The sequence below is a fragment of the Falco peregrinus genome, chromosome 2 (genome assembly GCF_023634155.1).
Source record: "Falco peregrinus isolate bFalPer1 chromosome 2, bFalPer1.pri, whole genome shotgun sequence".
NCBI classification, from domain to species: Eukaryota; Metazoa; Chordata; class Aves; order Falconiformes; family Falconidae; genus Falco; species Falco peregrinus.
The window spans coordinates 53,821,608-53,845,915 of record NC_073722.1 but is presented as its reverse complement, the minus strand read 5'-3'; the positions used below and the strand labels follow the sequence as shown (position 1 = coordinate 53,845,915).

The window sequence follows — 24,308 nt, the reverse complement described above, 5'->3', positions numbered from 1 at the left end:
GACAAAAGGAGCATGCCAGAGCTCTGCAGGATAAGGTGAGAGCTCAGGTTTGCATCCCTTCTGACACAGGAAGAGCAGTGGTGGTCCATGAGGGTTGCTCCAGCTCAGGGCCTGCAAAGTGGCAGCAGGGACCCTGTTGAAGGACCAGGGGCAGAGGACACCCCCAGGGAAACTGGGCTGCTACAGTCAGGATGGGACAGAAGAGCCATCCATGTTTTCTACATTATTCTTTTCTCCCCGTCCCACAGAGTTGATATAGTCTTGGTGATTTATGTGATTTATGTGGAATTCGGGGCGGGGGTGCTTGTCACAAATTTGACACTTTGACATCATTATGGCTTTTATAGGAGCAAGGAGGTTGTAAAGAATAAGCACAACTCTCCTTTCAGTGCAGTAGCTATGGCAAACTGGGAAACAGTGAGACGCAGATAAAATTCATATGACAGATAAATGGGTATTTCTGTGAGAATGTGTTCGAAAGAATTGTCTTAGTAAACAAAATAATCTTAAGATCACCATGCTGGGGATCACAGCTTAAAATAAATAGTAATAAAATTTAGAATTTATTTGTGAACATCCAAGTATTTTATACTTTTTCATAACCACTGCAAGCACAAAAATGAGAGTTCATTCATTTCCCAGGTATTTTTATTATTGCTTCTCTAGAACACTTGGGTTATTTCCTCATTCAGTTTAAGACCTTTCATCATCCCTTTATCTAATCTCAGAACAGCATGGGATCCTACTTCCACTAATCTATCTTATGTGTTTAGTGGAAGCTGATAGCAAGATAGGGAGAGGAGTTAAAGATACAATTTTAATGAAAAACAATGATCAAAATATTTGGTATGCTATTTGGAGTACAAAATGAGGGCTACAATTTAAAATGCCCCACAGGCTTTCTGTATGCTGTTGACTAGATAATGTCTACATAATAATGTACATTACCTTCTTGGGCACCATGGTGGCAATTTGCCACATGGATGTTATTGTTCAGTTGTTTCAGCAAGATCCTGGAATCATGAACTACAAGACAACCCTGAATGGCATTTGTTACAAGTTTTTCCTCCAGTATATGAGACTACAAATACAGATTTCATTTTAAATGGATTTGGGTTGCCTCTGGTTGTACAAAGAGATTGATTCCTATGAAGTGAGAAAGCTCTGGTGTATCGCTTTGTAAGACTGACATGCATGACAGACATGGCTTCATATGACCACATTATTTATTAGATTATGAGCAAAGTTGAACACTGTCATGTGCTGAGGGAAGAATGTGTCTCATCTCTAAAAGAAAACCTGGCTGTGCTGGTGAACAGCAAGAGAGATCCCTGGAGACATGTTGCAGGAGGGATGCACAGGGGCTTTGACGTGAGGATTTTCCTTGTTGCAGTGTTTGTCCATACTTTATCTTCTTTTTATGTACCACTTTGTAATATTTTTTTCCAGTCAAAGATTTCAAAAATCTGCTTAGATTAGTGAAGACAGCTCATCCCTTACACAGTAAAGGGCTAATATAATAAAACCCAAAGATGTTTGCAAGTTAGCTCCTCTTCTGAGGGAAACTGGAACCCTGTGGAAGACACATATATTGCACGTCAAAGCCCAGGAGATAATTAATTCATAAAACTAGTGATTCAGATAACCAGCTGAGCAGAAAACAATTTAGTACTAGATAAAAATAAATGTTGTACAAAGTATGTTATAAATCCTACCTTTGTCTGGAGCTGAAACCAGTAGCCTTTGCAGGTGCCCCCATTTCCATGGGACCCCAGGGCAGGGTTCCACTGCCCTGCCTGCACCCCTGTCCCCTGCCTGGGGACAGCCTTATCCAACTTCTTGGCAGAATGCAGCTCTGACCTTCTCATTTTAATTACCTGGCACCAGAGTACTTGTGGCATTACATTTTCTTCTAGATTGCATTTTTGGACATAATGCCTAAAGCCAATCTAACAGCAGTTAGAGGCATATCTACACCAACATAAACATGTTGATGCCATCTAATTCAGTTAATTAACTGAAGCACTGTATCACCCTGATGTGGCTATGTTGCTTCTGGGTCTAAAGTTCACAGGCTTGCAGTTATTTAAAATCCCTGCATCCCCCTCCACTGTGAAGCTGGATATACTCTGTGTCTTTCATTAGTCTCCACCAAAGGTTTTGTTTCTGCACCTTACTTAAGTCAGTTTTTCTATTATTTATTTACCTCACTGCAGTGCACATCTTCATGACCATACATCCTCATTATTGTTCTGCCCCTTTATAAACCCTTCACCAAGCTTTCTCTGCTGCTTATAGATTGTATAAAAGACTCCTGAGTGTTGAATAACCGATCAGCCGATTTCCGAGCTTATTCTGAAGTGAGTAACTAACAGCAGAGCCACTGTTGTACATAACTAATGAAAGTGAGAACCTTCCTCTGGGTCTCATCTGCACTCCCATATAGTTTACTCTTATTGTCATCTCTGCGTTTGAAATGGGATTTTATTACAGTGACTCCAATACTGTCAAACTCACCACCACTGCTGCTGCCACCACCTTTAAATAACTAGCTTTGAGAAGTGCAGATGGGACCATTCACTAAATTGTCCTTTATTTTCTCTGAGCATTTGTTATTCATTGGTATTTTCTGAATAATCCAGATGAGTAACATTGGAGCTATAGGCTGCTTACAAACCATCCGCTCCTGCTATCAATGTTCATTACTCCTGTTGTGTGACTTGGCTGCCTAAGTTTCTGCTTTTTGATTTTTACAGACAAGAATAACAACAAGGGAATATGACCATGAATTTTCACATAAAGCACCATTTTTGCTAACGTTCATTATTTCAAGATGTGTGCAGAGAATCTGTGTTTTCCTCTGAAAGGACTTATACCCCCCTCAGCCCTCTCAGGGAACTTAGAGGGACAATCCCACCAGGTTTGCCATTCAGTGGTGGGGTTTCACTTCCTTCATATCTGAAGATATTTCTTGATTTGAGTGAGCTAAAAAACTATTCTGGTTATATGTCAGCAGCATGCATGCAGCTCTCTCTGCAAGGTGAAGAAAAGCCTGTGAGCTCTCAAGGTCCTCTGCTTTTTTCTTCTCGCTCCATTAATCTAATAAAAGATGTTGCCTCTCCTTATAAACTCTATTCACTTTCTGAGGGAACAGAAGGAAGCCGGGGCATTTGCATATTGAACAGAATAGAAATTGTTGCGTGAAGCTCCCCAAAGAGCAGATGAAAATAGGCACATTTATTTGCAGCTGTCAGTAAAACCAAGAGAGATGAAATTTCATTAGTACTTTGCCAGAAACTGGAAATCAGTAGGGAGCAAGAGCCCTGAGAGCTCTTCCTGACACAGGGAGCAGATGAATGAAGGAGTCAGTACATTTAGAGATGCCATGAAACATTTGGAAATGCCAAGAAACTAGCAGGCATCACAGGTCAATGCCCTGGACTACCAAAAACCCTGGAGAAAAGGAAATGGCACTTTACTGGAAGTGGAGCTAAGGTGTAAGAAAGTGGTGAGGTTGTGGGGTTTTTTCCAATTCACTGTGTTTCCAAAGAAGTAACATCAGAGTAACAATGAAGATGCAGCCAAAACTGTGAGCAGAAAATAAAGTTACCACATTTTTTAATGTTACATAATTAAATATCTGCATGATATTCCAGATTTGAAGGGGTTAAGAGGAAAGGGCTCTGGTTCCAGCCACCTAGAACAAGAAGAAAAGCAAGAGTGTGTGAAAAAGTGGCTCAGCAATGCATCCTTGACAGTTGGATTGATATGTATTTGAAAATGTGTTTTCCCGGTGATGTGGCAAGATATTGGGGAACAAGGAGACAAGCAGTTAGATAAACATTGAATGCTTCAAGAGATGTGAATGTGCTATGACAAGCCAGGGGCCATCATTTTTTGTTGTGCAAAGCAGCACTTACCCAAAGGAGGGGATGTGAAGGGATGCAGTGCTATGAAGCACCACCAATCCATGGCTGAGCACCACTGACAGGGAGCTGCTTCTGTTGCTTACGTGCTCCTTCCTCTTCTTCAGCCAACGGTAAGGTCAGTGACTACTCCTCAATTTCCATGCAGGTCAGTCATGAAATCATCCCATCATTACCCTTCACCACTGTGGGAGCAGTGTCTCTGTGGCAACTGAAAAATGAATCACCATCAAAATTCATAAATTTTGAGGTAGGTGACCAACTGTCCACACATTTTCTGTGATCACATGCAATAAAGGAGGTTTTAAAGAAATTTCCCCACTTTGTTTTCAAGATGTTTGCAGAAAGGCTTGTCTTTCTGCCTAGGAGAGTAAAGCATCTACAAGCTGATTTCTACTCCAGACCAAACAAAGGAGCTTGCTTCTCTCCAGGAAGTCTCAGCTGAAACATATGGCATATTTCAGTTTGCATGTACCTAAATTTGATGGCAACTTTAGAGGTGCCAGAATAAAGACTGTCTTAACATAGCTTCATGTAGTCATCTTAAAAGAAAACTGTACATATATAAGCCAAACCTGCATTGAAAAGATGCGCGGTAAAATTCTCAATGGTGTTGTCATGACAACAATGAAAGTCAGCAGATCACCAGTTAAAATCATCTGTGATTTCAAGATTTTCCTGGAAAAATGTAAGCTGACTACTCTGGGACGTGATGAGTTTGAAAGACTGAAGTGTGTTGCCTTTCTGGAAGGGATTGTACCTATTTAAAGAACTACATGTTGATATATTTGAAGATTACAAGTGGCAAGTGATGCATTGCATCACAACTAAAGGGCTCAAATCTCCAGCAATTAGGCTGAAATAAGGTAGTATCTAAATTTTCTAGAAACATAATCTCTCATATCAAACTGAAAGTTTTCTTGGAGAACTTCCCATCTCACCACTGAATGTATCACAAATAAATAAATAAAAGGATTATCCTAGCACTTAGTGGTTCAGAATTCTTCAAGATCAGTTTATACAAAAGTGTAGAGATTTTAAATGGCCAAAAATATTCAGGTTATTTAGCAATCTGGTATCAGATAAAGATGGGAAGCAGAAAGTGATTTTAAACAGAATTCTGACTTGCAATGAGGACTGTGTAGGAGACAGACGTTTCATTTCACAAAGGATTTTGTGTTTTCCAATCTTGACTTGGTTCTGAATCTAAATGAAATATAATAAAATATAGAAAGGAAAACACTGAAAAGTTTTCATTTCAGATTCATAAAAACATTTCTGTTTGTTTTTACCCATTTTTATTTCCCTCTTTGCATCATGAGTTATCTCTGTCCCTCATCCTTGGCTATGTCCATGTCAGTCCTCTCTCTTAACCCCTGGCTATTCATTTTCTCTTCCTAATCTCTTTTAACTACTCACTCACCAATTCAGTTATTGCTCTTTTACTCCACTGAGACCACTTTTGTCAAAGCTTTTTATAAACCTTTATATGTCTTGCTCCATCACCAGCTCTCCATTCTCATTCTCTGAAGCCTGGCAGCTACTTCTGACACTGTCAGCTGCATCCTTCTTCTCCCAGGTTTGTGTTTTCTTCATTTTGCCTGCCTTCATTCGCGCGCCACCCCCCTGGTTAAAAAGTTTGAGGACCCCTGATCTACACCAACAGGACTGACTTATCTTTGTGCCCGTCGATCTCCCTGTGGCTCACCCTATGGTACAGTTTTCACAACAAAGAAATGGAGGAGCACAAATTTCACTTGCTGGTTCCATAGTTTTCCAAAGACACATTTCATTTGAAAGTTTTCAATTGACAATTTTCAGTTTATGGATGAGTGGAAAATTATACAGGGATAAACATCTCATCAGTTTTACACAGAATATTCTGAGTACTGTGCTACAGCAAAGACTCACATCATAACACGTTTAGAACCTAATTTCCCAAACTAGAGAGAAAAAGAAATATAAAAAGATACTTACCTGAAAGTCACACAGAAGCTCTGTACCATATTGCTTTACAGCCTGCCAGAGTCCTCAATTACTGACACAGATCTACGCAAGGAATATAACCCTGTATGCATAGATTAACATATCATCCTACCACCTCTCTAAAAAGGTAAGAAAAACATAAAGAAAGAACTTTAAGCTTCCACAATCCATTTCTTAGAGCATTCTTGGAAGTAAAACCCTTGTTTTAGCATTTATTTTATGCCACAGCTCCTTCAGAGGCAGATTTGTAAAAATGCCCAGGCATCTCACAGTGCTGACAGGTTTCCAATCACATTTCTAAAGGTGCTTTTATAAATTCTGTCATGCAGTTTTCTGTAACATTTAGGACCTACATTAATTTCCTCTTGCTCTAGTCTTCCCTTCATTTCTTTAGTGTTATTTTGCTAATATTTTTTTCCAAAATATTACATGGCTCTTGAAAGAAAAATAGTCTTAAAACACTGAATAGGACTTTCAGAATCTCAGAAAACCTGAGAAGAAATATATCCATCGGGCCCTTCCCTATCAGCAGAAAGAAATCAGACTGTACAAAAATAACACCGATGAATGCCAATACGTTCTGAGGCTTGAGGTGTAAACTTCACTGATGTGGCAGGGCTCTGGAGTGACGAATTTCCTAAAACAGAGTTGTATGTGATCAAAAATGATGAACGGGTCCTCAATACACCCACTGTAGATGGTTTGTACACAATTTTCTACCATATTGCATTATGTGCAGTTGTGCTGCCTTCTTAAGCAAAGGTATTTTGTGACATCCACAGTGTCAAAACTCCATACTGTGCCTGTGATGACTACTGGTCCTGATTTTCAGACCTAGTTGCCTAGAACTGCATGGCTCAAAGCAAGCATCTTGTCTTCCCACAGTACTGAGAAGCCAGTAGCTTCAAATGAAAGTGCTTCTGGTTTACTTGGTGCTGATATTAGCTCTTTCTGGGACTCAACAAGCCATAACACGGTGAAGCTGCCTAGTCTGCATGTCATTGATATTGTAAGGTTTATGCATTATATGCAATGCTGGAAAAGGGTATATTCTTCAAAACCTTCAGATGAAAGCTGCTCCAGGAATGCAGGGAATGATGATGATTACTCCTCTCCCCATCAGAGATACTGCTTTTCTCCAAAGCAGCACTGTGCTGGATTGGTGATGCAAGCATCGAGGAGAAAAGGCTGTGCTGTCTCCCTGTGCACAGTTGTCATGAATTCTGCCTGCAAATAGCAGCAGAAAACAGACCATAATGGAGCTGTGTCAAGATTTGGTGAGCAACATAAATGATCAGATCTCTTGCCTGTGCAGGTAGGAAAAGGAAAAGTAATTAACTCCAAGCCAAAACCCATGGTATTGCCTTTGCAGCAGCAGTGCTGGAAATGTATCGGTGCTGTTCATTTATAACACCAAGTGGAAGGTCCTGCACCTGGGTCAGGGCAATCCCAAGCACAAATGCAGGCTGGGCAGAGAACTGATTGAGTGCAGACCTGAGGAGATGGACTTGGGGGTGCAAAAAGCTCAACGTGACCCAGCAATGTGTGCTTGCAGCACAGAAAGCCAGCTGAATCCTGGGCTGCATGAAAAGAAGTGTGGCCATCAGGTCAAAGGAGGTGATTTTCTCTCTCTACTCTGCTCTCATGAGACCCCACCTGGAGTACTGCATTAGTTGCGATCCCCAACATAAGAAGAACCTGGACCTGTTGGAGTGAGTCCAGAGGGCCATGAAGATGATCAGAGGGCTGGAGCACCTCTCCTGTGAAGACAGGATGAGAGTCTTGGGGTTGTTCAGCTTGGAGAGGGCTCCAGGGAGACCTTACAGCAGCCTTCCAGTACCTAAAGAGGGCCTACAAGAAAGCTGGAGAGGGACTTTTTACAAGGGCGTGTGGTCACAGGACAAGGAGTAATGGTTTTACACTGAAAGTAGATTTAAATTAGATATAAGGAAAAAATCCTCTACTGTGAGGGTGGTGAGGCACTGGAACAGGTCACCCAGAGAATATGCAGATGCCCCATCCCTTGAAGTGTTCAAGGCCAGGTTGGACAAGTCTTTAAGCAACATGGTGGTCTAGTGGGCCACCCCACGGCAGGGGGGTTGGAACTAGATGATCTTTAAAGGTCCCTTCCACCCCAAACCATTCTGTGATTCTATGAATAAGCACCAACAATCTCCCTTCATGTCCTGGCTGGGCACTTAAGTGGTGAGGATTGGATTAAATAGTGTCATACAATCACTGCTGCCCACAGCGTCTGATGGCTTTGATGTAAATGAAGCAGGAAGCTGTTGCTCTCCATAGTGAGCTGATATGCAGGGAAAGTGAGATCTGTAGAGATAGGATTCAATTGTGGGAACTTTGTGGTGTTAAATGAACCTGCTTTGGAGGGCTGCCAAGGGAGGAGATGCAGGAAAATCTGATGAGAGATACCAGGCATGAGAGTTAATTGTGTTTCGGAGGTTGGAGAAAAAGCTAAAATTAAACCATTATCAAAGAAAAGCCTTGGACAGTTTGTTTTTAAACAGAGTTAATGGCTGAAGCCTGTAGAAAACCTAATTAAAAGGGAAAAGAAAACAAACGAGGTTTAGGACTGTGGCAGTGCATTCAGAAACAGTTTCATATACGGATTTTCTGCTGTTCCCTGCTGTATTTCTGTGACTAAAAAAGCCATTATGGTGAAGCACACTAAAAAGAGTTTGTAGCTATGTATGAGGAAGGTATTTGGCATAGGGTTGCAGCACGAAGCCCCATTGCTTATTTTGGTAATCAGAAAGGACAACTGGGAAACAGATTTTTATCTCTGAGGTGAATCTGAAGCAAACATCACAGCTGCTCTGAGCTTCAGGTCACAGGGGTGCAGCAAGATGAGGGCTGCCAACAAAAATGGTGCAAAATGTAAACACTACAACCACCCTGAGATGGAATCTATACACCATCCTTTTTCTAAGCCCTGACTATGGGTGGGAGTTATATCACCTAACTTTACATGCCTGTACTCCAAATGTTTACATCTAAACACATCACCATGACCTACCTTTATATCTGAGTAAATAAGATTGACATTTCTAAGGTGTGATTCAGCTGGCCCAGTTAGATACCTACTTTAGGATGACATGAATCACACCCCAAAAGTGTTTGTCTCCCCTGACTTATTAAAGGAATCTAGAGAAATAGCTTTGGTGTAACTATATTTACCTTCGGTCAGATTTAACACAGCCTTGTGAATCACCTGAAAGGGATATTTATCATGGATTTGAGCTACTTACTGTTCTGACTTCCTCAGAAATACAAGCCCTAGAGACAAGCAAGGATTGCTTTTCCTTTACTGCTGTGCTCTTCACTTTCTGTGCTCAGTGGGGGTTGAAACAGTTTCCCGCAAAAGTTTAGAGAAAATTTGAGACTTCTTATGAGTTCTTCAGTTGCCTAGAAATGCCTCTAATCTTCAAAAACATGTCTGCCTTCCTGTTCTGGCCTTGCATAAGGCTCATCTTATGACTTAACAGTCCTCAAATTCAGCCTTATACAATTGCCTAGGTCAGCTCTAAGCTGCAGCTGTGTTTGCAAAATTTGTATGGGAATTTTGCTGGTAGAAAAACTGGTTTGGTCTACACAGAATTCACTTACTGAGTGGTTTATAGACTTTCATGGTGAGAGGGGTTATAACTGGTTATTATAAATGTTTCTCTTTTAGGTCACTATTATGCATCAGTGTAGTTTTATCATCTTTGGAGCCATTCTCCATGTTCTGAAGAACGTGTTATAGCACCAGTGTCATGCATAGACACCTGTTTCATTAGCTGCCCTAAATGACCATGTATTGCAAGTCTTCCACAGAGGTGGAGATAAATGGCAGATGTTTCTGGCTGCACTAAACCAGTGAAATAAGAAACAAATAAATTAGATATCATGAAAGACCAACAGACCATCTAATACACTGATTTGTGTCTGGTGCTGGCTAGTATGAGCTATTTCAAAATCAAGTGAAACACATCTTTTAACAGGCAACTATAGAATCCAGGTCAAGGGGTTTTATCTCCAATGGTTACTGGTTATTGCAGATCTTGGGCCAGGAGACATTTATACCTTTGGTGTTCCTATCCTTCTTCAGTTCTGCCTAAATTTTGGATTCAGAAATACTTTACAGGAATTATTTCCATCAATATTTTTTTTTTGCAAGGAAATGTTTCCCTTTATCAACTTTAAATGGGTTGCCTTCATTTTCATTGGATGACCCATACATAGTTCTCATGTTTTATGAGAAGTGAGAGGTGAGGCTATGCATATGCCCACTCTTTTCCATTCATTGCTCTATACACCTCCACCAGTCTACTACTTATTGAGGGCTCTGCTAAATTAATCCATCTTGTTCTTATTAGATGCCTCTCATAAATTCTTCCTGTGTCTAATAGTATTCATTGCCCATTTCTAAGCCTCCCTCAATTCATTCTGTATCTTGAGCTTACACATTATTCAAAGTGAGTATATAATAGCATCTTCTTAGTTATAGTATCAGCTGGCTTCCCATTTCCAAGTGTTGTTGGCTTTTTTCATCCTGCAGAAGAAGAGGCTGAGCTGGAGAGGATGGTCTTCAGCAGGAGTTCCCATGTGACTGCAGTAAACTCTTGAGGAGGATATGTTGATGGAGCTGTAAACCTTCAGCTTGTATCTCTCACTAGGCAGGAAAACAGGACCACACAACATATGAGCAATGAGTAGTGAGTGTTGCTGGGCTGTAGCACTGGATTCAATCATACCTCCAAGCTTACACCCCTAGGTAAAAGCATGAGCTTTTATATTGACAGATACTTGATTAAAAAAAAAAAAAAAAGGAAAGTGAAATTCAGTGTAAAAAGGATCAGAAAAATAATATCTGTCAGAGCTGGTATGTCTTCTAGTAGCAACATGAAAATAAGGCATAGGCAGAAATATCCCATGATGGTTCTCAGATCTGAAATGCAGCAACTTTTCCTGCAGAATACAATAGCACAAAGTGCATCAGGTCTTCTCAGCTCATAAACATTTTTTAGTAAGCAGTCATGCAAAACACAATCACAAAAAATATTTTTGCCAAACTAACATTACAGTATTTCACCTTGAGAATCTCAGGTGTTGTCAATTTGTGATGTCAACTTTATTTTGAAGCATTAGAGTAGTATTGCATTTAATTTTTTTAACTGTTATTAATCCAAACATAAATTCTCTACATTAAAAAAAGCATCAATAAAGCAGGCAGTAATGTAATAAAAATATCAGAGCAAACAAATGGTTGTTTGTAAACTGGCTGTGCTGAATTATGAACGGATGAACAACAATTTTTCTAACCTTTTTAGATGGTCAAATACAAAATTATCTCTAGAGAAATTCTGAAGGAAAAAAGAAAGGATCACCAGTCTGGTTAGATCCAAAAGTACAGAGATACTTAAGGATTTCATTTTTTTAATGCTCTCAGAAGTTAAGCATCGAAATACCTGCAATGAACAGCTGCTGTGTCCTTGAATCTCATCTGTATCTGTATCTGTGTCTGTATCTGCATCCCTACCTGTAAGATAGGGTCATCCTTCTGATCTCATAGCAGAGATGTGTGTATTGAAGTCACTAGTGACATGCTCAGGTACAAGACTGATGAAGCAAACACCTCCATGTGCAGCTGTGTTCTCCTCCTCCTTTGGAGCAGCAGAGGTTCAATAGGTCTTACCTCACGTGCAGCTAAAATCAGGGCTGGGTCTGATGCAACCCCCCTGGGAGAATGATGAGCCCAGCTCCCTCTGGGTTGTGCAAAGAAGCACTGGCCAGAATGTGATGCTCAGGTGGAGCCACTCACTGTTTATGGTGGGCTACCTCTGAACTGCAGGACTGGGATGCTGGAGGAGCTTCAGCTTAGCAAGGAAGTCAAAGATAGTTTTGCTGTTGATTTCAGAGTAAGGATCATCTCTGTCCCTTTGTTGGGGCTATAAACTAGATCACTTCAGAGGATGTGAATGTGTATAGTCTCTGAAAAGCCACACAAACATTACTGCAGCTGAATGCTCAGTTTCTGTAAGGGTTACATAAAGAATGTTTTTCTACTTTTGTCTTATTTGTCATGAAGAATTAAGCCACCTGGAATAATTAACTCACAAAGGCTGTCTGTGTAAAAGCTGGCAGGCAAGGCATGTTGAGCTAGGAAAACTTCCATAGCAAACTTCATGTTTGAAGAATATGAAGAATATTTGAAGAGAAGTATTTTAGTGGATTTGAATAAAGACAAACAGAAAAAAAGACAGTAATCATGGAAATGCGTATGCTATAATCAGAAATATTTGCAGTAAAGATGATTTTAAAACTACAGGGAATAATTTATCAACTTTTTAATTTATGAACAGTTATGTTTTCCTCTTTTTTTTTCCCCAGTAGATTGTTCTCTCTTTTCAGAGAGAAAAATGCTAAGTCTAGTTTTTCTCTACTTCCTCTCCCCTAATCCATTATTTTTCCTTTCAGTGCTTTGATACCCCTTATTACTGTTGGATTTGCCTTGAATGCATTACATTGTTCACACATGGCAACCTCTGTTTTATATGGATATTTGGGCAAAGAACATCAGAAGATCTGTGAATAGTGGCAGTGGCACAGCAGGGCAAGCGCTGCGGAGGAGCACCAGGCAGCGGGGGAGGCTGTGGGGCCTTCCATGGGAGAAACAAGAGTTAGGAATGCAGAATGAGAGAGGAACAGAAAATGGGAACATAGATTGATTCTGCCATTTCTTCTGTGTCAAGGTAAAAAAATGTCATTTGTGTGGACAAGAAAGCAGCTTCACAGTCTGGGAGGTGGGATGCACTTGAAGTAATACGGCAAGGGCAAGGCAGCAAGGCAGGGAAGGGCTCACGTATTTGGACAAGGGGATTGTCTTCATCTCTGGGACTCTAACGTCAGAAATCCACCCCCAGGTTATAAACTAGAATTTCTACAGAGCACTCCTTTCTGCCAATACCCCTTCCAAAAGGAAATTCTGGAGACTGCTATGACAATTTTTATTTTCTCTGCTGGCTTATTAATCCTCTGCCCATTCTGCTCCTTCTTGCCCATTTTCCTTTTCTTTCTCTTCCTTTCTGTACACTACATCCTCCCATGTGCAGCATGTAGGCATCTCTAGATTATTAATGTATTATGCCAGCAGCCAGATTTTCATATCTCTCACAGGTGTTTATGAGCACATCTCTCCGATGATCGATGTTCACTCACTGTGAAAGTACAGTTTCAAATTTGCCCTTGAAATGTGAAACAATCAATGTTGGCAGCATTTATTCCTTCCTGTCAAATATTTTTCTCTTTCTAGACTCTATAAACAATTTAAGAATAATGTCTTATGACAGTGATGCTGCAATCCAATAGGGCCTCCCTTGCTTTCTAATTTGTCTTACATTTGTTCAAATCAAGGGGTAAGGAATCTAACAGATACCAGTGACAGCATCTGGGTTGATCATCTTGTCACTAATTGCTTCTGTGATTAGTGCAGACAAGCAATGGAGAAGGTAGATACAAGTTTCTAACATTTTTAGGTGAGGGCAGCTTTTAGCCCATCTGTTGGTTGGCCCATATGTCCACTAACTTATTCAGCTTCTCATCTTCTTGATTCTAAGGAATCCCCCTCAAAGACAGGTTAGGATTTTTCTAGGTTTTATTAAAGTGACAGTATAGACTGCTTTTGCATAGCTCACGTGAAGTATAATGTTTGCTTTCTGCAGTAGACACCAAACAAGTTTGCCAGGAGGTTAGTCTACACACCTCTCTTGCAACATTATCAGCCCAGGCTGACAAATAACCATTTAAAGTACTTTAGTGTTCATGAAAAGTTCAATATTAGAAAATATTGAATAATTTCTAATTATATAGAATATAGAATAAGAATATAGAAAAATTCAGTTTAACTGTTGAACCAGTGCAACAGCAGTGTCTGAATTTCTCTCAAACATTACTGGACAGACTAACTACAGTACTGAAAAGTCAAGTCATTTTTCATATCCATTTAATTTCTGGAACTCCCTGCAAAGAGGAAAGCACAAAGTGCTATGTGTTATCATGGTCTCTTTTTATATCTCAGTGACTTTTTGGTTGAAAATCAAACCTTTAGAGCTGTCTTTAAGTGCTCAAGAATTTAATGCAGATGTCTTTGACATTAGGGCAATTACCTAAAAGAAAAATCCATAAAACCTGTATTTCTCTGAACATAGCTGGAGACAAGCAACCAGAAGAGTTTCTGCTATAAGACTAATTTATACAACACTCAACCCAATAGACCACAACCAATCCTCTATCCAGAGCACCACATTCCTGAGCCCATTTTTACTTCTTCCTTTTCTACTTCCTTCCACCCACAACCAAAGCAATACTCAATGAAACTACTGACCTTCATGGGTGTGATCTGTTTTGGAGGTTGTATAAAGAAATTTGTCTCTTTTTTGTGTTTGATAGTTTGAGCTCAGCCACAATACTATTTTGAGGATAAATATAATTAATTAATTAACTACAGGGATTAATGGTGTGATGTAAAACCAGGTATTGTGAGAATCCTACAGCCTGTTCCTCATAGTTCCACCAAAATAACATCCTCACATCTACTGAAAACCCTGTTTTAGCTCTGAGCTTCCCACAAGTACAAGTTGTCAGCAAGCACACTTGATTTGCCAGAAGATGTGTCTGGTTAGTAAAGTGGATAAATTAGTGTTATAAATGTCAACCAGATCTGATGCTCCTTTTTCTGAGGGAGAGACTTTCTCCTTCACAGTGATATTCCAATGGCTCATTTTTATCACAGTTTGAAGTGGTTCCAGAAAAGTAGAGCATCCTGTTCTGCCAAGTGTTGAAGAAAATCAGCAGGAACTAATAGCTGGGGTAAGGCTGGCACAAGTGAATAAGGCATGCAAGACACTGGTTCACAGAAACCTACCATGCTTAAAAGGGAGAATGGTAAAATTATAAACAGCACTGAAAGCCCTCATAACATAGGACTGGATTTGGTCAGACAGACATTGTCCTAGTACTTCATGTTTTATGTAGACATTTAGAGAAACCCAAGTAGAAGTTTAATTCAGTTTGCACTTTTGATCTGCCATTCATTTTAAAAACCCTTCTCAGAAGGCAGGAGTGCAACCTACTAGCTACCTGTTATTTGTCTTCTTCAGAAGATCGAGAGCTTAATCTGGTCTGGAAATCATAAATTTCCTTTCAGCAACGGCATAAAAAATATGAGACAGTAACCTCTGAAGGCATGCTGAGGAACCAAAGTGAATACTATGGAGACAACCCTCAGTAGCTAGACTGTCTGCTGCTAGTCCTAATGCATTTAACTGCAGTGTAGAATACTCTGCTGCCCCAATGAATATGCATTAAGTGCCATTTTCAGTACATTACAGGTTTTTAGACAGCTGCTTGCCCTTATTGTCATGCCTATTGCAGTTTCCTTTCCACTGCCTGTCCTGAAAAGTTAAATATAGCCTTCTGAGATACAGCAATCCTGGAAAAGGTACCACTTGTTGGCTCTGGTATGTGCTTTTGTTCTCATCAATTCCTCATTCTTTTCAAACCTGATGTATAATCCCTTTTAAATGGGTCCCTTTATGCTATAATTTGGAGCTGCTCCAGTTGATAATTTATGCTATCGTCACTAGTTAACATGATCCCTAATCTCAGTAGCTTTTATCAAGCTTTTATCGGAGGTACTGCTTTGAGTTGTTTGTATTAATAACAGTTAAGAGCACTGACTTGGAGCGATGGTGTCTGTTGCCTCCGTGCCCAGCCGCTCCAGGGGGTGACCTTCTCTCCCATACGAAGCAACAGCTAATGAAAAAGCACCTCCGCCTTTTCTTGTTTTCAGGTTCACACATCCTTGAACATATACTAGTTTAAAGTTTGTTTGACATCTTAGATCAGCTGAAGGTTGTAAGTAATTTAAAGTCATTCATCTAAGTCAGCACCTAAAATGAAAGCAGTAAAGGTTTATTCCATAAGGAGTTACTTGTGAGCAGCTAAAAGTGTGTAACACTCCATTGCACAGTGCAAAGCCAAGCTCAGTAGAAAGTAGATGAAAACCTATACAGAGTTTAAAGGCCATCAGCAATTATTCATTTTACCCCAGACAGTCAGTACAGGGGCCACTTGTCTTTTTATCAACGGTATCTGATAACATGAAGAAATTAATAATTTACAGAGGGCAGGCAGTACTTTTCCATTAGAAGCTGTGTGCAAAGGAAGAAAGAACTGCTGGCACAGGCCAGAATGCTCCCCGCAAGGTCGTTCTGCCTCAGTGCTGCAAATGTGTTTCTTTTTAACCCTTTCACAATCGAGAAAAAATACAGCTCTGGATTACATGCATATTTTACCTTTACTGAGTGCAGAAAATAGCCCACAGCCATGCTGGGCTTCATGCGTTTGGTATCCTCTGGTCTCGCAAGCTGTACAGCTTTGGATCTAGCAGTTCCTTGGGTGGGAGATCTCATGGGAACTCTTCATACTTTTGGGACAAGTCAAAGGTCTAATTCAGTCCCACTGTCACTGTGCAGCTGACACCAAAACTCAACAGGTTACTCAGTGGGCAAAAGAACTGACAAAACATGGTTTCACCCAAGGTGTGCATCCTTTGCCCACCAGTCTCACCGTCCCACTCCATCCCTTCGTGCCCTCTGTGGCATGACCCAGTGCAGGGGACACCCACACAGTGGCTGCCAACAGCTGCCTGTGTGCCCATTGCCTGCCCAATGCATACACCTCAACACAGGCACTGCCAAACGGGATGCACCAACACTGTCTCCAGCCTACCTTCTCATCAGTACCTGTCTGGGTCTCTTCTCTCAGCTCAGACACTGCCTCTTGTGTGACATTTGGGATTGCAATTGTCTCTGAGCCTTCAGTCTCTCTTTCCTGTTCAGATGAGACTTTCAGAGAACAGGAGGGGAGAATAGATGAGCAGACCAACAGCGCAAGGACAGAGGTTTGCCACGTCATCCTAGGAAGCCAGACTAAAACAATAAAAAAGCTCACCCAGGCCATACACTAATGAAATATTATGGCTACATACTTGAAAGAGCAGGAAATTATAACATCATGATTCCTACAGAAACGCTGTCCTCTGCTACATGCCCAGCATAGTCTTTGATTAAATCTGTTAAATCTGTAGTCTATCATACATCTGTCCATGTTGTTAAGCACATACCACAAAATATACTAGATGTGCAATAGTGCATAAACATTGGAACTTGTATTATTTGTAGTTAGAAAGATTAAATAAATGCTTAGAATATTCGAACCTGTCAAAAATCTAGAGACATACTAAATCTGTGTGATACCCAGTTTTATGCTTACACATGATTTCTTCCTGTTCCTGATGAAAAATGTTTTTGAAAGACTGTCCTGAAAGGGACATGAAGTGGGGAGGAAATCTGAAGGATTTCCATGCATGGTGTTCTTCAGTTTGTCTCTTCATTTTGTTTAATTAAGCCACGTGTGTTTCCAGAAGAGTTTTTAATGCAGATTTTTTCAACAGCACTATGAGAGCAACATCAGACAGCATGGAAAATCTGTGCTGAGATACTAGAACAAGCAGGACAGGATTTCATCAGGCTTAGTTAAAAACCTCTACTCATGCCATTGGAACATTCTCAAAAGTGCAGCCATTTATAATTTTATAATTGGCCAATCAAGGTTGGAGATTTTTTCCTTCTAGCTTAGTTATTGAAATGTATTTTCATGATTCATGGAACACTCTTTATGTGTCAAGTTTTTTCCCTGATGATATATCAGGTTTCCTTGTAGGCTTGTTGCATATCCATCTTCCTTTTTCACACTGTGGATAGAGTGAAGGAGGAGAATTATGCTCCAAAATTGAGGCCTAACTGAAGTTTGTACTTAAAGAAGGGATCCAGTCACTTTGCAATGCTCAAAATAGACTGTATTATTCCTAAAATTACAGTACTTACTGAGTATGAAATGGATTTTCTGAGAATTTACAAGTAAATCCATTAATTAGAGTTAGAGTTAATTGAAAATAGGTCCTTTTGCACCTTCTGTCAGACTTTTATTTATCCCTAATGAATTCTGTTATAAAATACAGACCCTTCATTATTCATATATCATCAGAATTCTTTGAAGCCTTTCCATAGGACATTTTCAAAGTAATTATTTTAGGACTTATGTCCCTTTTGGCTGTTATTCATCAGAGCTGGGAGTTTCTAATTTATCAGTGAGAGAAGGGAAAAGTGTTGTTTGGGGGGGGTCCTCAGAAGAGCTCATCTCCTTGCTTGCTGTTGGCTGTTGCTCTTGCTCCAGCAGTTCTCAGGGGAGAGAAAGAAAATGAATCATCTATGAATCAGATCGATCCAATGACAATTTAAATCCCTATAATGCCATAATCATATTGTTGTTACACAGTGTCATGCCAGGACTAAGGTTGTCCAAACAGACAGACATTGTTTGGTGTCATAATATTACCGCATTTTTCTGAAGCTGAGGGTAGCCCTAAGTTTCTAGGATTTATAATGTTTGTTCAAGAGATAATTCTACCTTCCCTATTGTATTTTACCCTATCTGTAAGTGTTTATTCTTTTATTACCACAAGGTCTAGGAATTCACGTCCCAAATGCCTTGTACTAAATACTACACAAGCAGAGAACAAAAAGCTCTCCCACCCCAATAAGATTGCACTTTAATTACAAAAGATGAAATAAAGAATAGAAAACCAAAGGGAAATGTACAAAAACATTATATATTTCTGGCCTCTATAATAAGCAGTGACCTCTACCTGCTACTGGCTAGACTGGTGAGAAGTATCATAAGCCTTGCAGTGAAGGGTGATCTTTTAAGGAAGGATGTGAACAAGTCCAAGGTTTTCACTATGCAAATATCCGGGCATAAGAGGCAAGAGGGGAGAAGATATATGTGAGGCAGTTAAGAAATATATTAAAGGTGCAGAGAGCTGGATTGCTGGAGATAGGCAGCAATACGTTGATGCAGTTAAAAGTACAAGAGGAAGCACAAGTGATGGGAGGATGTCAGGTGAGAGAAGCAGCTTGCTTTCACACCACAGAAAAAGGGCTGGAAAGGGAGTAGCTGAATAACCAGTAAAGAAAATTACCTTTGCTTCAATTTTCTGAACTGATAAGAAATAAAGAGAAAAACATTTTGCAGTAAGCAAGATGCAAGTATTGAGAATCCGTAAAGAAGTTTTATCTCAGTTGATACACAGTAGAGGTTGTGTCACAATGACTGCAGACCTAAAGTCAATTTAAATGTGTTTTTCTCTGGCAACATACATGACTGCCATTAAAATGTATTTCAGTGCTGTAATTCAGACCTTGCTTGTTCTCACATGAGATCCCTTTGCATGGGTATAACTGCTGATATTCTGACTGCCTAAGGCCGCCTGAACAGCATGCATAGCACACGTATTGCAAACCACCGGTTTCCCACCAGTAGCTGCAGAGCAACAGTGGCCGGTGAGGCCAGGGCAGTACACGCCTGTACTGCACCCTCCTGTGTAGCATAGACACCAGCTCTCCTACAGCACTGGGGGTTCCTCCTCAAGCACCTTCTCAATCAAACATACCCACTGACACCAGGCTGATGCATGATAAACCGAAAAGGAAAGAATGAAAACAAAAAAAAAAAGGCACATTAAAAAAGGCATTGGAACAAATACTGGTGATCTGAGATAGCACTGTCATCCAGACAACTAAAGACACAGATCTCAGCCACTGCTCCCCATCCAGGCTTCCCTTCCAAGGGAAATTTGGAAACATTCTCCCTTTCATTCTGAATTTCTTTTTGCTGTTTTGGAATTGTAGGTCCTCCCACAGAACACAAACTGCAAATTTCAAAGCAGCTGTATTTAAACTCAGTAAAGAGTATAATACAAACAACTTTTTTCAGTCAAAAAGAAATGATAGAAAATTAAAGTACACACAGTGATTGTTAAAATAGTAGATCATCACATAAATTTGCATTAATTGCACAAAAGCTGAAAGTACTTCATTAAATAGTCTCATAACACAGTAATCTCTTTAGAAAATTATTTCTGGGATAAGCATGTAAATAATTACATACTCTCTGTCCCATGTAGTTTTATATGCCTAAGCAAAGGGGAACAGAGTGATATAGCTCAAGAGCACTCTGATTTTTGAGCAATTGATTAAGAAGAACAAGCATTTTAATGATGTTCATCAAAAGTGCTGTACATATATGAATTGTATATTCAAGCATGTGAGGATTTGAATGCCTAAGTGAGGTTCAGTATGGAAAAATCAAGAGTGTAAATGATGTATTGTTAGGAATCAGCACTGAAGGTAAGGATTTGGAAGTAAATCTGATTAATTTCAATGTAAATGAGCAACGTGATACTGCATGTAAGTGTGAGGATATAATTGGTCCATGCAGGTCCCTGTTGCGATACTCATATTGTCAACTTTGTATTCTATAGTTTTAGTTTAATGAAAGAATTTGTTTATGGTGCAGTTTCAAACTTCTTTTTATTCTTAATAATTTTTATTTCCACTGTATATGAGTGTTTTACAGTAATTAATGCTGTTATCCTCATAACAATAGTTTGGCATGAGACAATTTCTGTTTTTGTAAAATGTTGGATTTACAAACTTTTCCCATTCTAGATTAGGAAGAAAAGTCTTCAACTCATGAATATTCAGATAGAATCACTTTGGAATAGCCCATAGGTTGCAGTAAATTCATCAGGTGCCATGGAGAATATTATTTTTTTTTTGCCTTGAATTTCTGTATGCTGTCACTGAACATGAGATATGCCATAGCTGAGGTGAGTCTCCACAGCATTCTCTCAAGAAACTGGCTGCTCACGGCTTGCATGGGTGTATACTTTGCTGGGTAAAAAGCTGGCTGTCTGACTGGGGACAGCACGTGCTGGTGACTGGAGTTATACCCTGTTGGTGGCCGGTCACAAGTGGTGTTCCCCAGGGCTCAGCACCGGGGCCAGTTCTCTTTAATATCTTCATCGATGATCTGGACGAGAGGGTCGAGTGCACCCTCACTAAGCTTGCAGACGCCACCAAGTTGAGTGGGAGTGCTGATCTGCTTGAGGGCAGGAGGCTCTGCAGAGGGACCTGGACAGAATGGAGCGATGGCCCGAGGCCAAGTGTGTGCGCTTCAACAAGGCTCAGTGCCGGGGCCTGCGCTGGGGTCACACCAACCCCACGCAGCGCTGCAGGCTGGGGGCAGAGCGGCTGCCAAGCTGCCCAGCAGAAAAGGGCCTGGGGCAGAAAACGGCCATCTGCATACGAGCCGGCAGTAGAGGTGTAGAGGTGGCACTTGGGGACACGGTTTAGTGGTGGACTTGGCAGTGTTGGGTTTACAACTGGACTCATTGATCCCAAGGATCTTTTCCAATCTAAATGATTCTATGGTTCTATGACTTTTTCTTTAGTTTAGCAATACTGGCTGGATGTACTTGACAAAATGTTTGGTGAAGGGGATTCATTCCTAATACAAATGGACAGGTTCCTGGGAAAAGTTGTGGGGTTTTTTCACATGTTCCAAAGAAAAATTGTATTAGCTACTTTTAAACATCACCACTCAGGCTACTTTTAAACATCACCACTCAGAGGTGGGAATGTGACACTATCCTTCATTTTAGGTAGGACATCGGAGTGAGCAGAGATTATATACTTCATCTAGGAATATAAAGAGTCAGCAAGACAGAAATGAATAGTGGTCTCCCAGATACTGGCCATGTATCTCCCAGTTTTCTCTCCTGCTAATAGGAGGAAAAACAGTATAGGTACCCATGTGACATTTATTGCAACTGTAACTTTTTGCTGCAGTGCAGAAGGACTTTCAGATTTCCAAATACCAATGGAAAACCTGCTTGGCTTTCAATCAAGCAGGTTCTTCTAGTCTTCACTTTTGTATTTTGAGACAGCTTACTATAGGAAAGACTCATTAGTTAAAAGGATGCTTGTGAACTTCTGCTCTAAGACAGCAATGGGCAGGGTGCTCAGTCACAGATTAAACAGCTTTGGCCAGAGGAGTTCACTCTCAGAATAGCATTTCAGGCACCACCTTAATGCTTTGCATCCAGAAGTATCAGGGCTGGGAGGGAGGCAATCTGGAATCAGAGTGGTTTTGAAAGGGAAAGTATTCAGAGTATACTCAGTAAAAACTCTGTATACATTTCAACTACAGTAGTAAGCACCCACAAAGCGTACAGCATCCTTCATGTTTTCAATATCACTTTTAAGTCACAATCATAAATTACATTTCCTTTGTGAATATATGATAAAATTATAACATACATTAGTTAGGTAGAATTGCCCAGCTGTGTTTAGTGATAGCTGAACGGTAACCAAGAGGTGCACCTCGGGCCCAGTTTCCCCCTTAATGTGAATGTGTGAAATGTCAATGTGCATCATTCATCTGTGTGTTACTCCTGAAGAGCATTTTTTTGTCCTTTCCTACTCATAAAAGTTTTTTCTTTTATTTTAGTAGTGTTGGCCCCAGCACTTCACTAATGAATGAAGCCTCCTGGCTCATATTTCTTCCTAGGTCTAATGTTAAAGACCCGATTCTTTTAGATCTTTTCTCTTCCTTTTCTAAAAATACAACAAGTAAACACTTAACTCAGCTGAATTGCAACTTAACAGCTGACTGTGCAGGCCCATGCAAATCAAAATGATATCTTAAAAATGCAGATGTAGTCATCAGAGTGCTAATTAGTAATTTGGCTGCTGCCTCTCCGCTCTAGGTCTTCACTTTAATTGTAAAACAGTGAGAAAGTATCTTAGGGTCATATTCCACCTGGCCTTCCCAGGGGAGTAAGCATGGAGCACTCTTTTTGTGCCTGGATAGGATCCGTGCCGCTTCCAGGAAAGCAGCATGAAGGCTTTGTATCCACGATGGAAATACCTGCCTGAAGTTCCTGGCTCATGGAGGTGCAACAGAAGTGATGACTGTGGCAGAGAGAGGTGCCTTCATCTCACTGTCAGCAACAGGAACAAGGGTACAGAGGCCACCACACACCCACCTTTCCATGTGGCCCCTCTCCCCAGAAGAACAGCACACTCCTCAGTGAGAGATGGTGGTTTTATCTTTCCAAAGAGCATCTGTGCTTTTACAGCCTCTGCATCCTGGAATCGTATGTGAAAAAATGTTCTGCATCCTTGAGGCAAGTTTTCCTTGGACTGGCACGACCCCATGCTGCCATCACCATTGCAGTCCTCTTCACCACCATGAATGGGAGCTGCTGTCATCTCTAGTATTTTTGCAATCATTCCTTTTCTGTTGTGAATAAAAAGATTAATAATACTTTGGAAAAACAGTTGTGCTGCATCCTTTAAATGGATGATGTCGAGATTTGTTCTGTAATCATGAGACTTCCTTGGGAAAGAGTAATTCTTGTTTAGAGGTGGGAAGAGCCGACAGCTGGGGTCCCGTCCTTCACCCATCTCTTTCTCCTTCCCAGCCATGATCAGAACATTCCCTTAGCTTGACTGTTATTGCTATACTTTTGATCATGACTTTTAGATGGCACCTTTTTTTATGTTAAAGCTCTACCTTAATTGCTAGATAACAATCATTTCAGCTTTGTATCCACATATTAAAAAAATAGAAATCTTTTTAAGGGAGTTAATAAAGACACTTTCAAAATTTTTATAATTTAGTGATTCTGGTGTCATTGTGGCCATACTGTTAAGACTCATATTCTTTGCATATAAAACATATATAACTGACATATTAATATATATCACTCTTTGTATAATCGTGATAAAACTGTACCTTCATCATGAAAAATTTGTGCCGTCTCTTAGAAAATCTCTATTGTTCAATGAATTAAAAGATTTACCTGAATACATTCATTGTGTTCGACATGTACATTGCCAGCTCTCTGTGTTTCTTTGTAAGGCTTGCAACACTGGTTTTCTTTTCTCAAATTATCAGTTCTTAAATTATTTTATTCCTTCAGAATCTGAAATGTTTTTATCTGCATAAATATTTTTCTAAGCATCATGACTGGAAAGAAGAGCATGAAGGCAAAAACTCTAGAGCCTCAAAAACCATGAAGAGAAAGAGCTTACACTTTTTTTTTCTTTTAATCTTATTATAGCCATTCTTATGGTAATGGTGAGAGATAAGGGTAGAGCTGTAAATGTGAACATGTTGCATCACATTATTTATAAAAAGCAAAGAATTAATCCTCTTCTTAAGTGAAAATCAATGTACTCTTAATGGCACCTCCATAATTAAGCTGTTCTGAGTCTGATGTGCATTTAGACTATGACCATTTTATGTCACTCTGGTAATATAGGGAAGTCCTGAAGATGTTGCAAAGGGGCCAGAGAATAACAACAATTAGAAGCAGTACACGTAAATTAAGAAGCTATAAAAAGACTTTGGTATAAATGTCCTCAT

The 24,308-nt window shown here is 40.1% G+C and overlaps 1 long non-coding RNA gene across 1 annotated transcript; it reads right to left on the bottom strand.

Annotated features, from left to right (window-relative positions):
• Positions 1-3,430: 3,430 nt before the first annotated feature.
• LOC114011883 (uncharacterized) lies at positions 3,431-16,403 on the bottom strand. Its single transcript, XR_003554005.2, has 4 exons — positions 15,651-16,403; positions 5,904-10,584; positions 3,921-4,137; positions 3,431-3,697 (listed from the first exon to the last, which is right to left on the bottom strand). It is a non-coding gene; the product is annotated as an uncharacterized LOC114011883 (long non-coding RNA).
• Between the last annotated feature and the right edge of the window lie 7,905 nt (positions 16,404-24,308).